Source organism: Scyliorhinus canicula, chromosome 28 (genome assembly GCF_902713615.1).
Source record: "Scyliorhinus canicula chromosome 28, sScyCan1.1, whole genome shotgun sequence".
In the NCBI taxonomy this organism is placed as follows: domain Eukaryota; kingdom Metazoa; phylum Chordata; class Chondrichthyes; order Carcharhiniformes; family Scyliorhinidae; genus Scyliorhinus; species Scyliorhinus canicula.
In genome coordinates this window covers 1,096,740-1,112,393 of record NC_052173.1, presented here as the reverse complement: position 1 = coordinate 1,112,393, position 15,654 = coordinate 1,096,740, and the positions used below count along the sequence as shown (strand labels likewise).

Sequence of the window (15,654 nt, the reverse complement as noted above, 5' to 3'; positions counted from 1 at the left end):
GGTGCTCAGCGCTGTAGACAGCAGTGCTAACCATTGCGCTGCCCAAGCTTGGTGATTTTTAACACTTGATCAAAATCAGACAGTACTTTTCCAGCTGCTCCATCACACCAGGAGGGTTGTAAGTAACAGATCCTATTGGATAAAAGAGAGTTCTCTTTCTGTGAGTCATACAAAGTGTTTCTGAGCATCAAAGCCTTTTGCTCTAAAATAAATCTCTCATGAGCCTATTTGATAATTGTCACAACCTCAATTTCTGGTAGCAGGGGAACAGTCAATTGATCCCTTTATGGCATTTGGGAATTAGATTTATTTGTTGGTTGGATAAAATCAATACCACATCTTTTTTTAAAAAAGAAGCTTGTTGTTTCAGGGCAGCACGGTGGCGCAGTGGGTTCGCCCTGTTGCCTCACGGCACCGAGGTCCCAGGTTCTATCCCGGCTCTGGGTCACTGTCTGTGTGGAGTTTGCACATTCTCCCCGTGTTTGTGTGGGTTTCGCTCCCACAACCCAAAGATGTGCAGGCTAGGTGGATTGGCCACGCTAAATTGCCCCTTAATTGGAAAAAATTAATTGGGCACTCTAAATTTATATTAAAAATAAAAGAAGCTTGTTGTTTCAACTGACCAGATGTAGCTGACAAAAGTTACAACTTGCATTTCTTTTTGTAAATTTTTAAAAAAATAAATTGATTATCCAATTATTATTTTCCCAATTATTGGACAGTTTAATGTGGCCAATCAACTTAACCTGCACATCTTTGGGTTGTGGAGGTGAAAGCCACACAAACACTGGGAGAATGTGCAAACTCCACACACAGTGACCCAGAGCCGCGTCCTCAGTGCTGTAGGCAGCAGTGCTTACCACTGCGCCATTCTGAACTTGCATTTCTATGGAGTCTTTACCCTCGGTGGGGTGCTGCAAAAAATTCTTAACAGTCAATGAATTACTTTTCCAGTCGTGGTCATAAAACAGTCATTTCCCTGGGACTTCCACCTTACACTCGCTGAAGGTGCAGCTGCTGGTGAAAAGAGCCTTGGGATTAAGAACTGCTGCAGAATTGTTTGATGAAAGTTAAAAAATATAGTTATGGCGCTCTGCAATGGCAAAAGAGTTACTATAAGTGTTGTGCTACAGGAATTAATGTGGGGCATTTCCTAATTTAGAAACTAAAACTGGACAAATTGCAATTGAGAAGTCTTCTCAGCAGTGAAGATGCAAAATTGAAACACCGTTCCATCCTTTTTAAAAATAAATTTAGAGTACCCAATTCATTTTTCCAATTAAGGTGCAATTCAGCGTGGCCAATCCGTCTACCCCGCACATCTTTCAGTTGTGGGGGTGAAACCCACGCAAACACGGGGAAAATGTGCAAACTCCACACAGACAGTGATCCAGAGCCGGGATCGAACCTGGGACCTTGGTGCCGTGAGGCTGCAGTGCTACCCACAAATATCTGAAAGGATTATGTAATGTTAAGCCGGCCTGTAGGAGTGGTTGCTCTAATTGCTGCCTCTCCACTTTTCTGCATCTGGGTGACCCTGAATAAGGAGCAAGTGGTGTCTTCTAATTCACTTGATGACTTCTGCAACTGGGAGGGACTGTCGTGTGTGGGTTGTGGTGATATGCATCACTGTAAATACACAAGGGGTTAATGTAAGTACACGTAGACTAGATAAGACACTAGAGGGTGCACCAGAGACATCATGACACACACACATTCAACCAATAGGTCAGTAAGATAGGACACGACCAATGGGCATTCACGACACACACCGAGGTGACACTACCACAGGGGGGGCATTACACCAACCCATATAAAAGGACACAGCTCACATATCTTCCTCTCTCCAGTGGAGATACTTAGTGAGTACACAGAGTTGATTGAACACATCACACCCACCACGTGGATTGTAGCAGACTGGTTCGTCAGTCTGAGCAGCTATAGCAGGATTAACAGGAGAGTCAAATCCAAGTAGGAGAATCGTTAACAGTTTAATAAATGTGTTAAAGCCATCTCCAAGTCAGAACCTTCCTTTGTCAGAGTGCACATCAAGGAAGCAGCTTATGCTACGTCAAGAGCATAACAAAACATGGGTGACACTGGAAATATTTAAATTGTTTAGTTTCCTGTGTATTTTCTATGATTTAAGTTTGGCTTTTCTAGGAGAATCGTTAACAGTTTAATAAATGTGTTAAAGCCATCTCCAAGTCAGAACCTTCCTTTGTCAGAGTGCACATCAAGGAAGCAGCTTATGCTACGTCAAGAGCATAACAAAACATGGGTGACACTGGAAATATTTAAATTGTTTAGTTTCCTGTGTATTTTCTATGATTTAAGTTTGGCTTTTCTAAAGTGGGGGGCACTTTTGTTAGGTCCTTTGCTTGAATCCACTGTCTTCTTAAGGATTCAATGATAAGAGGCATGCTCGCAATCTTGTTTTCATTATCAATATACCAAAACATTGACTACAATTTGCTAATTTGGGGTTGTAGGGTTTGAACAAAAAAACAGAAAAATGCTGGAAATACACAGGTCAGGCAGCATCTGGGGAGAGGAAAACCGAGTTAATGTTTCAGGTCTGTGATCTTTCATCAGAATTTGATGAAAATATTGACCTGAAACAGTAATTCTTTTTATCGCCTGATCTGCTAAATATTTTCTGTTTGTCAGGGGCTGGTTTAGCTCACTCAGCTAAATCGCTGGCTTTTAAAGCAGACCAAGCAGGCCAGCAGCACGGTTCGATTCCCGTACCAGCCTCCCCGGACAGGTGCCGTAATGTGGCGACTAGGGGCTTTTCACAGTAACTTCATTGAAGCCTACTCGTGACAATAAGCGATTTTCATTTCATTTCAGATTTCCAGCATCCACAGTATTTTGCTTTTATCTACAGACCTACCCCAGTAGTGTTGTGTCTTTGAGAGTCGGCTGGGGAGCACGAAGGAATTCCAAACCCTTCTGGATTGGGATGATATCTGATTTGGTAGTCACTGATGTTTATATTTAGATCCTCATAGAATCTTAAGTAAAAACAGTATTTTTTTGTATTAAATGAATTCCCTTTCCAGGCAATGGTGCAAATCACGTTTTTCTGGTTTACAATACCCCAACTCAATGTCATTGCCATATCTGAATATAATTTCTGATTTGGCAATCTGGCCTGTAAAACATGGCAATGGATATTTTAAATGTTCACTTCAACAATTCAGATGGGGTGAACGGTTGCAAAAAAAAGATTTTTTTGTGTCTTGGTGCAAATAATTCATGCAAATTGAACGAGATTCAATTTGATTAGTCCAGGCTTCCAATCCCTGGTGTTGGTACCTTTTACGATCATCGTATCAGTAATCTGCTAGCTGCCCTGGTTCCCGGTAGCAATCGAAGTGGCGGTGCTCGGCTACTCGTCCTGGTAGTGTTATGAATCGGTTTTTTGTCGTTCCGCTCGCTTCCCTGTTGCTCGGAAGTTATGGCGGAAGTTGTTCGCTGACTGGAATTCAATCGCTCGGAGCCGAGCGGAGGTAATGCTGCTGTACCTGTAAACGCTAATTTCTGAGGTAAAACCCGGCTTTTATTCTCTTTTGAAGCGAATGTTTAATTCCTAAATCCAACAGTACATAAAATGTCGGCGCGCGTCGCGCTGTCAAGCGTAGGAACCCGCGGCCTAACGTTTAGTCAGTATTCTCTTCTGAGGCGGGCGGGGGGGTTGGTTTTACACATCTACCTGCTTCGGGAACACATTCGGCAAACTTTGTTTGCTCTGTTCACCGTTTTTTTTTGCTGCCGAAAAGATATAAAAGGAAAAATGTAATGTTAAAATTGCCTGCTTTTCGAGACGTTTGTCTCCTTTTCTCAGTCAACCGCACCTGCTACCGGAAGTCCCGGCTTTCCAGCCTGATCATTGGCGCCTCTGGGGAATTTCCGCTCGCTGATTGGACGGCCGCTCTGTCCATCAACCGAGGGGCGGGACGGTTGGCGCAGTTAAGTGTGAGTTTGCAATAGGTTCGCAATCAAGGGAATGTGAATCTAATTTGGTGAAAAGTGAGGGTTCGGCTCCAGTGGGATTAAGGTGTAGTTGGCGACCCCCCCCCCCCCCCCCCCCCCCCCCGGAGGAGGTAGCCCTATTATGGTTCTGAGTCCTGTAGCTAGTGAGTGTTGCAGGTGTGCTGTTAGTCATGAGGATTCCCCCCTCGGAGAAGTTAAAGCCAGCTGCAGTATTTGCTCTGATCTCTGTTTATTCCACGGTCATTGTTCAAACTGGATGTAAAATCCATGTGACGAAGCAATTTGTGCTTCACATGTAATTTATTCCTTCCCGCTCCCCATCTTTAGCAAGTGTCTCGAATGAGGCCTTTGTGTGACAACAGTCTTCGCCTGTTGACAGTTCAATTAAAAAAAAATGCATCGTGGAATGGAATCAAAATTGGACTGGCGAATGCAATATAGGGGATTGCACACCCACGTCTTAAATAGTGACAGTATTATCTATCGTATGTAGAAAGTCTGATGTACTGGTCACACCAGTGTAAAAGATAAATCCCCCATATATCCAGGGTAGTTCTGAATACATTGTGTGAAGGTGTGACTTGCATACTGCCACTGCATTATATGATAAATATGCTGTTCAGAATTTGTATGCAGTTGGAGTAGTGGGAAGCAACAGAAATATAATCTGATTTTTAAGAGGTCAATCCCAACTTCATGACTATGCTTGCCTGATGACGAAATAGTTCTTTATTATTGTTATTAATTGAATATTAAATTTGGTGAAATACTATCATTGTAACTTGCAATGGAAGAAGGAGCAAAAATGATCATTGCACAGAATGTCAATTGTGGTGACTGATATCGGGTGCTGAGCGAGGTATGTGCCTCCATTGCAAATTATTTTGTTTTCTGAGTCGTTAAAGTTCTGCGCCATAGTACTGCACATCATTTGAATTGCAAGTATGAGAGTTCTTCAAATATAGTTTTAAAAAAAAGCACCAATCTACATAGTGTTGCCAAGGTAATGAGGCTTCCAGACTGTGCCAGGGCTACTATATAATTTACTGTTCAGTGGCGTGAAAAAATACTCCAGTTGATTGACTTCTGATGGTTAAATAACTTTCCCTTGTCTATATCTTAACCCGTTTTACCTGACTGAGATCAGAAATATATCTGCTGTGAATCTACGAACAGCTATCATACTGGAAAAACATCCTCTATTGTGTTCAAAATAATTACATTTCCTTCTCCCAACCATAGGGAAGGCATTAAAAAGTGCTAAAATGTCTTGTTCTTTACTGCAGTTGCCAAAAATTTGAAGAAAGAAAACAGTGCAAAACTTAGATTAGATCCATGGGTAGAAGCAATGACGAGTGACTGAGCATTGTGACATGACCTTATATAATGCTGGAGTGAGCATGTACTAACTGTTACAAGATCTTTACAAGATGGCTACTATTAGAGTGCTGTGTTATGTCCCTATATAACTTGTATTGGTGTGTTGCAAGGTCTCTTGTAACAATGCTGACAAATTTCACTGACATTTTGGAGATTTGGGGTATCATATTTTCTTGTTCCTGGAACATTTTAATTCTTTACAAAGTATATTGGCTGCATTCTGATCTCTGTACTCTGAACACGTGTTATTAAACGGCTGAAGGTACTGCAAAGGCTGTGGGCCCTGGCAATAGTACTGATTTGTGCTCCAGAACTGGCCGTGCCTCTATCCAAGTTGTTCCAGTACAACTACAGCACAGGCTTCTACCTGATGATGTGGAAAATGAAATTGCCTGGGTATGTCCTGTCCACACAAAGCAGGACAAATCCAATCCAGTCAGTTACTGCTCTATCAGCCTCCTTGGGATCATCAAGTGCTGGAAGGTGTTGCCAACAGTGCCATCAAGCAGCACTTCTCGGCATCAACCTGTTCAGTGCTTGGGTTGGGTTCTTCCAGGCCACTTGGCTCCTGACCTCATTACAGCCTTGGTCCAAGAATGGACAAAAGAGCTGAATTTCAGAGGGAAGGTAAGTGATTACCCTCAACATCAAGGGTGTGTTTGTTCATCTCCGTAACAAGATATTATTGCAGGAGTTCTTTTAGGGTAGTCTCCTTGGCCTAACCACCTTGAGCTGCTTCATCCACAACCCCCTATCCATCCTAAGCTCTGATGTGGGGATGCTTGCTGATGAGGGTGGTGAGTGCCTGGAACGCGTTGCCAAGGGAGGTTGTGTAAGCAGATACATTAACAGCGTTCAAAAGGCACCTCAACAAATGCATGGATAGAATGGGTTTAGAGGGATACGGCACTAGGAAGTGCTGAGGGTTTTGGCCAAGGGTGATAACATGACCGGTACAGGCTTGAAGGGCCTGTTCCTGTGCTGTACTGATCTTTGATTGTTCAGTACCATTTGCAACTCCTCGGAGACTGAAGCAGTCCATTTCCAAATGCAGTAAAACCTGAACAACATTTCCGACTTGGGCTGATAAGTGGCAATTGACATTTGATTTGCGCAAATACCAGTCAATGACCATCTCCAACAAGACTCGAGAATCTAGCCATCGTCCCTTGGCATTACCATCACTGAATACCCCATCAACATCCTGGGGGTTACTATTGACTGAACTGGACTGGCCATATAAATACTGTGGCTACCAGACCAGGTCAGAGACTAGGCATTCCGCAGTGAGTGACTCCCCTCATGATTCCACAAAGCCTGTCCACCATCTACAAGGCACAAGTCACATGTGATGGTATATCAAGAACACTTGAAGCTCAACACCATTCAGGACAAAGCGGCCTACTTGATTGACCACTCCTCTACCAGATTAAACATTCACTCCTTCCATCACCAGGTTCCCAGGTTCGATTCCCGGCTTGGGTCACTGTCTGTGCGTAGTATGCACATTTTCCTCGTGTCTGCGTGGGTCTCCTCTGGGTGCTCTGGTTTCCTCCCACAGTCCAAAGATGTGCAGGTTGGGTGGATTGGCCATGCTAAATTGCCCTTCGTGTCCCAATAAGGTTAAGTGGGGTTACAGGGATAGGGTGGAGGTGGGGTGCTCTTTCCAGCGGCTGTGCAGACTCGATGGGCCAAATGGCCCCCTGCACTGTAAATTCTACGTTCTATCGCCAATGCACACTGGCAGCAGTGTGCCATTTAAAAGGATGCACTGCAGCCGCACACCAACCCTACTTTGACAGCACTTTGCAAAACTGCTTCCACACTAGAAGGACAATAACAGTTGACAAGTGGAAATGCAACCACTTGCAAGTCAAGTTGGTGAGACTGTGGCATAGTGGTTATGTCACTGGACTAGTATTTCAGAGGCCCAGGCGCATGCTCTGGGACATGGGTTCAAATCCTACCATAGCAGCTAGTGGAATTCATAACCGGTCTGGAATTGAAAACTAGTCTCCATAATAATGACCATGGTGCCCTTTTGGGAAGGAAATTTGCCTGGTCTACATGTGACTTTTAACTGTTCAAGGGCATTAAATACAGGCCTTGCCAGTGACACACTCATCCCAAGAACATTAAACAAAAACAGTAGTGTCTATATTCCCCAAGTGTTCGTGCTTAGAGTGATTGTGATCAAGCAATGAGGTGAGGTATTTTCCTCCAACATGGTTATGATTAGTTTCGACTTGGTTTAGTTCAAGTACTGATGCCCAGTTTGCATTCGCACCCAGTTGACTAGCTCTGGGTTCTGGTTGGCATTGTTGCGCGCATGGAGCAGCAATTTGATCATTTGCCACAATGATATCCCTGATGTTTTTATATTCGTTCATGGGATGTGGGCCTTGTTCACTAGATCATCATTTATTGCCCATTTCTAATTGCTCTTGAGAAGGTGATAGTGAGCTGCTGCCTTGAACCACTGCAGTCCATGTGGTGTAGGTACACCCACAGTGCTGTTGGGAAGTGAGTTCCAGGATTTTGCCTCCGCAACAGTGAAGTAACAACGTTATAGTTCTCAGTCAGGATGGTGTCTCAGTCAGGATTGGGGCAGCACGGTAGCATGGTGGTTAGCATAAATGCTTCACAGCTCCAGGGTCCCAGGTTCGGTTCCCGGCTGGGTCACTGTCTGTGCGGAGTCTGCACGTCCTCCCCGTGTTTGCGTGGGTTTCCTCCAGGTGCTCCGGTTTCCTCCCACAGTCCAAAGATGTGCGGGTTAGGTGGATTGGCCATGCTAAATTGCCCGTAGTGTCCTAAAAAGTAAGGTTAAGGGGGGGTTGTTGGGTTACGGGTATAGGGTGGATACGTGGGTTTGAGTAGGGTGATCATTGCTCGGCACAACATCGAGGGCCGAAGGGCCTGTTCTGTGCTGTACTGTTCTATGTTCTATGTGTGTGGCTTGGAGGGAAACTTGCAGGTGGTGGTGTTCCCATTCATCTGTTACACTTGTCCTTGTAGAGGCTGTGGGTTTGTAAAGTGTTGTTGAAGCAGCCTCGGTGAGTTGCTGCAGTGCATCTTGTGCATGGTGCACACTGCTGTCCTCATGCGTCGGTGGTGGAGGGAGTGAATATTTATTGTAGTGGATGGGATGCCAATCAAGCTGGGCTGCTTTGTCCTGGATGGTGTCGAGCTTCTTGAGTGTTCCTGGAGCTGCACTGTTGCCAAGCGACAAGGTACACCATTTCACAGACTAAGTCTAGGGTTACGACAAGACTGTGTTATATAAATGCCAATAAAGCACTCTTCAATGTTTATGTGCCTGTATTGAATTCAGCTCAAACTTTTTGCTAATTTTCTTTTCGTCTTTCTGCTAGTTTTTGTTGCCCTGGTCATTCGGGTTTAAAATCTAAATCTGTAAATTAATCCAGCATGATGTGTAGTCTTCCTAGAGTGGGCATGTTGGGCTTTGGGGGCTAATTTGACCTGGTTGGCAGATGAAATTCACTCTCTGTTTTAAAGTCATACTTGTTGTTATTATTATTATTGTTATTATATATTTGCACAATTTTCTGTGTCCACATCAGCAAATTTGTCATGCTGAAGTTACACCCTCCTGTCGCTGGCACACTGCAGCATCTTCATTGATGGCAGATATATAAATTTTACATAGCCAATTTTCATTATAAATATGGACATAGGAATTTATAATGGGGGGAAAAATGGTGTCCAGATATAATTTTTAATATACTGAATTTGTTATTACAACTGGAAAGGAGAATTAATTAATTAATTTTAAAAATATACATTTAGAGTACCCAATTCATTTTTTCCAATTAAGGGGCAATTTAGCATGGCCAATCCACCTACCCTGCACATCTTTGGGTTGTGGGGGTGAAACCCACGCCGACACGGGGAGAATGTGCAAACTCCACACGGACAGTGACCCAGAGCCGGGATCAAAACTAGGATCTCGGTGCCGTGAGACAGCAGGGCTAACCACTGTGCCACTGTGCTGCCCCTGAAAGGAGAATTTATTATTGACTGTGAATATAATTTGAAATTTACTGCATTCATTTTAATTCTGAAAAATCCCTTCAGGTTGGAAAATAGCGCATGTGTGATGTTGGAGCTGCACTCACCCAGGAAAGTTCCACCACACTACTGACTTGTGGCTTGTAGATGGTGGGCAGGCTTTGGGGAGTTACTCCCTGCAGAATTCCCAGGTGCTGGTGAGCTGGGCAGCACGGTAGAGCCAGGGTCCCAGGTTCGATTCCGGATTGGGTCACTGTCTGTGTGGAATCTGCTCGTTCTCCGTGTGCGTGCGCGTGTCCCCGTGTCCCCCTCTGGGTGCTCCAGTTTCCTCCCACAAGTCCTGAAAGAAGTGATTATTAGGTGGAATGGACATTCTGAATTCTCCCTCTGTGACCCGAACAGGCGCCGTGTGGCGACTAGGGGCTTTTCACAGTAACTTCATTGCAGTGTTAATGTAAGCCTACTTGAGACAATAGTCACGATTATTATTAATTATTGTTAAACTGTGGCAGTCTGGGTGGCGCAGTGGTTAGCACTGCTGCCTCACGGCACTGAGACGCTGTTCAATCCTGGCCCTGGGTCACTGTCCGTGTGGAATTTGCACATACTCCCCGTGTCTGCGTGGGTCTTGCCCCCACAACTCAAGAGATGTGCAGGGTAGGTGGATTGGCCACGCTAAATTGCCCCTTAAGTGGGAAAAAAAGAATTGGGTACTCTTAAATTTATATTTAAGAAAAAAAGGAACTGCTGCAGCCCATGTAGCGCAAGTACACCCAATGTGCTGAGTGTTCTGTTGTAGTTTGATACAATTAAGTGACTGGCTGGGCATTGAGGGCACATCGGCCAGACTGGGTATGGTAAAAAGCATCAGAGAACCAGATGGCTTTTTACAACAATTGATGTTAGTTATCATGGTCACCATTACGCAGACTCACTTTATAATTTTTTATCTTATTATTGACCATGAATATCATTTAAAATTTACTGTATTCGGTTTAATTTTCCAAAATTTCCTAGAATCTGCAGAGGTCCCTTCAGATTGGAAAATAGCGAATGGAACTCTATTCAAGAAAGGAGGGAGACAAAGCAGGAAACTACAGACCTGTTAGCTTAATATCTGTTAAATGCTAGAATTTATTAAGGAGGATATTGCCCTTATTAAATCTTAATGCAATCAGGCGCAGTCAACATGGTTTTGTGAAAAGGAAACAATGTTTGGCTAAATTACTAGGGTTCTTTGTTGTTTGAGGAAGTAATTGCAACGTGGGTGTGGTGTACTTAGATTTTCAGAAGATATTTGCCAGGGTGCCACATCAAAGGATTCTGCACAAAGTCGGAGCTTGTGGTGTAGGGTGGTGACATAGTAGCTTGGATAGAGGATTTGTTAGCTAACCAGAAACAGTAAACATAAGGGGGCCATTTTCAGGTTGGCAAAATGTAACGAGTGGAGTGCTGTAGGAACCACTGCTGGGGCCTCATCTAATTGTAATCTATGTCAATTATTTGGATGAAGGGACCGAGTGCATGGTTGCTGAACTTGCTGATGAGACAAAGGGAGACAAGACAGTAAGTTGTGAAAAGTTCATAAGGAATCTGCAAAAGGATGAAGATATGTTAAGTGAGTGGGCAAAAATGTGACAGACCAGTCTGGCAGACAAAATATGGCAGACAAAGCAGCCCAGTCTGGCCTTTATGTGCCCTCAAAGCATAGCCAGTCACTTAATTGTATCAAACTGCAACAGAACACTCAGCACATTGGGTGTACTTACGCCACATGGGCTGCAGCAGTTCTTTTTTTCTTAAATAGAAATTTAGAATATCCAATTATTTTTCTAATTAAGGGGCAATTTAGCGCGGCCAATCCACCTACCCTGAACATCTCTTGAGTTGTGGGGGTGAGACCCAAGCAGACACTGGGCGAATGTGCAAATTCCACACTGACAGTGGGGAAAGTGTGAACTTTGACACGAAAAATAGAAAAGCAGCAATGTAAGATCCTGCAGAACTCTGCAGTACAGAGGGATCTGGATGACCTGGTACATGAATCACAAAAGGTTAATATGCAGATACAGCAAATGATTAGGAAGGCAATGTTGTTTGGGTGATGGAATATATAACTAAGGATGTTTTATTACAGTTGTCCAGGGTATTGGTGAGACTACATTTGGAATGCTGTGTACATTTTTGGTCTTTTTTAGGAAAGGATGTGATTACATTAGAAGCAATTCAGAAAAGGTTCACTTGACTGATTTCCCCCTGGGAGGAAGGGTTATCTTTTGAAGAAAGGTTGGATCTATACCTATTGGAGTTTAGAAGAATTAAGGTGGTCTTATTGAAACATATAAGATTCTGAGGGAGCTTAACAGAGTGGATGCTGGAAGAATGTTTCCCCTTGTGAGAGAGACCAGAACTAGGGAGTGGTGGAGGCAGGGTCATTGAATATTTTTAGGGCAGAAGTAGATAGACCCTTGACTGACGAGGGAATCAAAGGACTTTGGGGATAGGTAGGATAGTGGCGTGAAGGCCACAATCAGATCAACCATGACCCCATTGAATGGCAGAGCAGGCTCAAGGGGCCAAATGGCCCTTCGGGCCTGCACCGACCCTCTGAATTGTTGTTGTCCATGTGTTTGTTCATATATTTGTTAAAACACTCAGCTGCATCAAACAACAAAGCCTTTGGAGCATATGAAATCACCGCCAAAATTCTGAAACGCAACAGATGCCCTCCTGGCATGGCCGCACAGTATCCTATCCCTCATCTGGGAAGAGCAGTGCATGCCGGGTGAGCTTAAGGATGCTGTCAACCTGACTAAAGGCAACAAATCCAATTGCCTCCGACTAATGGCCGTAGAACTCCTTCCAGAGTCACGGTACAATTTTCACCCTTGGAGATGGTGGTATTGACATTTGACTGGTAATGCCTGGGGATCTGAACTCTAATTCCGCTACAGCAGATGGTGAAATTTGAATTCCATGAAAATCTGGAATTAAAATTCTAATGATGGCTGGGAAACCATTGTTGATTGTTATTAAAAAAAAAACATCTGGTTTCTTTAGGGAAGGAAATATGCCTTTCGTACCTGGTCCAGCCAACATGTGACTCCAGGCCTATAACAATCTGGTTGACTCTTAATGGCTTAGCAGGCCTCTCAGTTCACAGTCAATTAGGGATGGGCAAGAAATGCTGGTCCAGCCAGTGATGCTCACCTACATCTAAATCTAACACCTGGCCGAGTTCATTATCCAGTACCAAATCCAGTGTGGCATCGCTCCTTGTTGGCCTGTCTACATACTGTGTCAGAAAACCCTCCAACACACTTGGCGTGTGTTCACTCAGAAGCTCCAGGTTCTTTGTCGACTTCACTTCTAAAACTTGAAAAATGGGCCATTCCAGCACCTGCAAAACATTGCACAAGCCTTGAGAAGGACAAGGACTCTATGGAATGTGGATATTGACCTGTTCCACATTTGAACGTGGATGCCAAGTTACTCGCAGAAGTGCTGGCACTACGGTTGGAGTCCTGTCTCCGAGAGGTGATCTAGGGCAGGCAGTGGCAAAGTTGGGGGCGTGGCCTGAGGGTGGGTCGCAGGCGAGCGTCGGGAGGGTCGTGGAGTCGTCCATCGCGGCGCTCCTGATCGCGCAAATCCGCGCGCAACAGTCGCATCAGCCGGCTTCTAATAATGCCGCCTGCAAGCGGCCTTCAAAATGGCCACAAATATATTTTAAAAGTGTGGCTGCACTGCACATGCTTGCCCGCCCATTGGTGCGCATGCGCAGAAGGGCAGGTACGCATGTGCAGATGTGCAGTGCGGCCACATGTTTTGAAATCTGATCGCAGCCTTTTTGAAGGCTGTTCGCAGCCGACATTGTTAAAAGCCAGCTGCGAAAAGTTTGGGGAGAATGATGTGATTGGTTGCTTTCTGAACTTCGATGCTGATGAAGTGGACGTCTCTTAATCTAAGAATGAGTGATCCAATGATGGTTTCACCACAGCTGTAACTTCAATCAAGAGATGTCAATTTTTTTCATCTTGATTTTTAAACATTCCAAAACAAAGTGCGTGCAGGTCGTATTTGGAAGCTTTATTAATTAATTGATTTTTAAGTGTCTTTTTTTAAAACATTTTTAATTGTAATGTTTAGGGTGCGATTGCAATTCCTCCATTTTGTCAGCAGCAAACAAGGTAAGAGAAAATGAAAGAGAAATGCTGGAAAATTTCAGCAGGTCTGACAGCATCTGTAGGGAGAGAAAAGAGCTAACGTTTCGAGTCGGAATGACTCTTTGCCAAAAAGTAATTGGACTCGAATCGTTAGCTCTTTTCTCATTTTCCAGCATTTCTCTTTCATTTCAGATTCCAGCATCCGCAGTAATTTGCTTTTATATAACGTAGAGAAAATGGTGGGTTGCGAAGGTCGGCCGGGTTGGGTCCTGAAGGTTGGCCGGTTGGTAAAAATGGGTCCCCGGAAAAAAAGTTTGAAAAACACTGATCTAGGGAGACCAGACAGGCTTCATCAAGGCTTGGCAATTGTCGGCCACGATACGTTGGCTATTAAATGTCCTGTTTCCCCCATTCTTCAGTACCCGAGCCAGAGGTGATTATTTTCCTGGACACAGGAAAGGCATTTGATTGGAGATCTCTTTTTGAGATTCTTGGGAGGGTTTGGGCTTGGGCAAAAGTTTATATCCTGGATTTGTTTACTTTATAGGACTCCCACTTCTAGTGTTCGCACAGATGGGGCAGCACGGTAGCATAGTGGTTAGCACACTTGCTTCACAGCTCCAGGGTCCCAGGTTCGATTCCAGACTCGGGTCACTGTCTGTGCAGAGTCTGCACGTTCTCCCCGTGTGTGTGTGTGTGGGTTTCCTCCGGGTGCTCCGGTTTCCTCCCACAGTCCAAAGATGTGCAGGTTAGGTGGATTGACCATGCTAAATTTCCCTTAGTGTCCAAAATTGTCATTAGTGTTGGGTGGGGTTACTGGGTTATGGGGATAGGGCGGAGGTGTGGACTTGGGTAGGGTGCTCTTTCCAAGAGCCGGTGCAGACTCGATGGGCCGAATGGCCTCCTTTTGCACTGTAAATTCTATGAAATGCTTTGAACTCGGGCAACTTTCCACTGAATAGGGGCACTAGGCAGGGATGTCCTTTGTCTGGTCTCCACTCCTATTTGCTTTAGCAATAGTACCTTGCCATAGCGCTGAAGTCTTCCAGAATGTGGAGGGGGATAAATTGGGGAGGGGTGGAGCAAAAGGTGTCATTGTCCGCAGATGACCTTTATATTAGGATCCCAGTATCCACTGTGGATGAGATAATTCGGAGTTTTCGTTCCTTCAATAGGTTGAATTTGGATAAGAGCGGATGCTTGCTGGTTAACCCATTGGGGACGGGGAGCCCATCTGGGGATGTTACCTTTTCGCCTTGCCAGGTCTAGCTTTCGTTATCTGGGTGACCCACGATTGAGCCTCGCTTCATAAATTAAATTATACTTGTCTGGTTAATGGGGTCAAATCAGACTTGCAGAAGTGGGATAACCTCCTCCTGTCCTCGGCGGATAGGGTTCCGATGAATGTGTTCACGGGATTTTTCAGTGTCTCACCATTTTTCTACCCAAGTGGTCCTTTGTCAGAATTAATAAATCAATGTTGCCAAGGATCCGTAGCGCATTTCTCCAGAGAGATAGACAGTAAGGTTTAGCTTTAGCTTTATCCAATTTATTATTCAATTATTGGGCAGTCAATATTGAGGAAGTACTGGGGTGGTTTAGTGATCTGGGTTCCGTATGGGGGCCAATGGAGGCGTGTTCGTGTAGGGGTTCCAGCCTCGGGGCATTAGTGACGGCATTGTTCCCGTTCTCTCTGGCGCGATTTTCCTCTAATCCGGTGGTGGAGAATTCACAATGTCCCATTCACCTAACAGCACGTCTTTCGGGACTTGAGGGAGGAAACCGGAACACCTGGAGGAAACCCACGCAGACACGGAGAGAACGTGCAGACTCCGCACAGACAGTGACCCAAATCGGGGTTCGAACCCGGGACCCTGGCGCTGTGAAGTCACAGTGCTAACCACTGTGCTACCATGCTGAATGAGTCCCTGGCCTGTGACTGAATTTGATGGAGAACATTGATTGGGAAGGCAGCAAACATAGAGACATTGGGAACACTCATGAAATTGAAGCATTTGAAGAGCACAGACCTCCAAACAACTCACCCACCTAAACCATCAAGTAGAATCTGCCCTGCATGTGG

At 44.7% G+C, this 15,654-nt stretch overlaps 1 protein-coding gene across 3 annotated transcripts in view; it reads left to right on the top strand.

The window, feature by feature from the left end:
- Positions 1 to 3,397: 3,397 nt before the first annotated feature.
- ikzf4 (IKAROS family zinc finger 4) overlaps positions 3,398 to 15,654 on the top strand; it is a 235,272-nt gene continuing 223,015 nt past the window's right edge. For all 3 annotated transcript variants that reach the window (XM_038786693.1, XM_038786690.1, XM_038786688.1), the window contains exon 1: positions 3,398 to 3,551. The gene's annotated coding sequence lies outside the window, so the exon portion shown is untranslated. The remainder of the gene's footprint in view (positions 3,552 to 15,654) is intronic.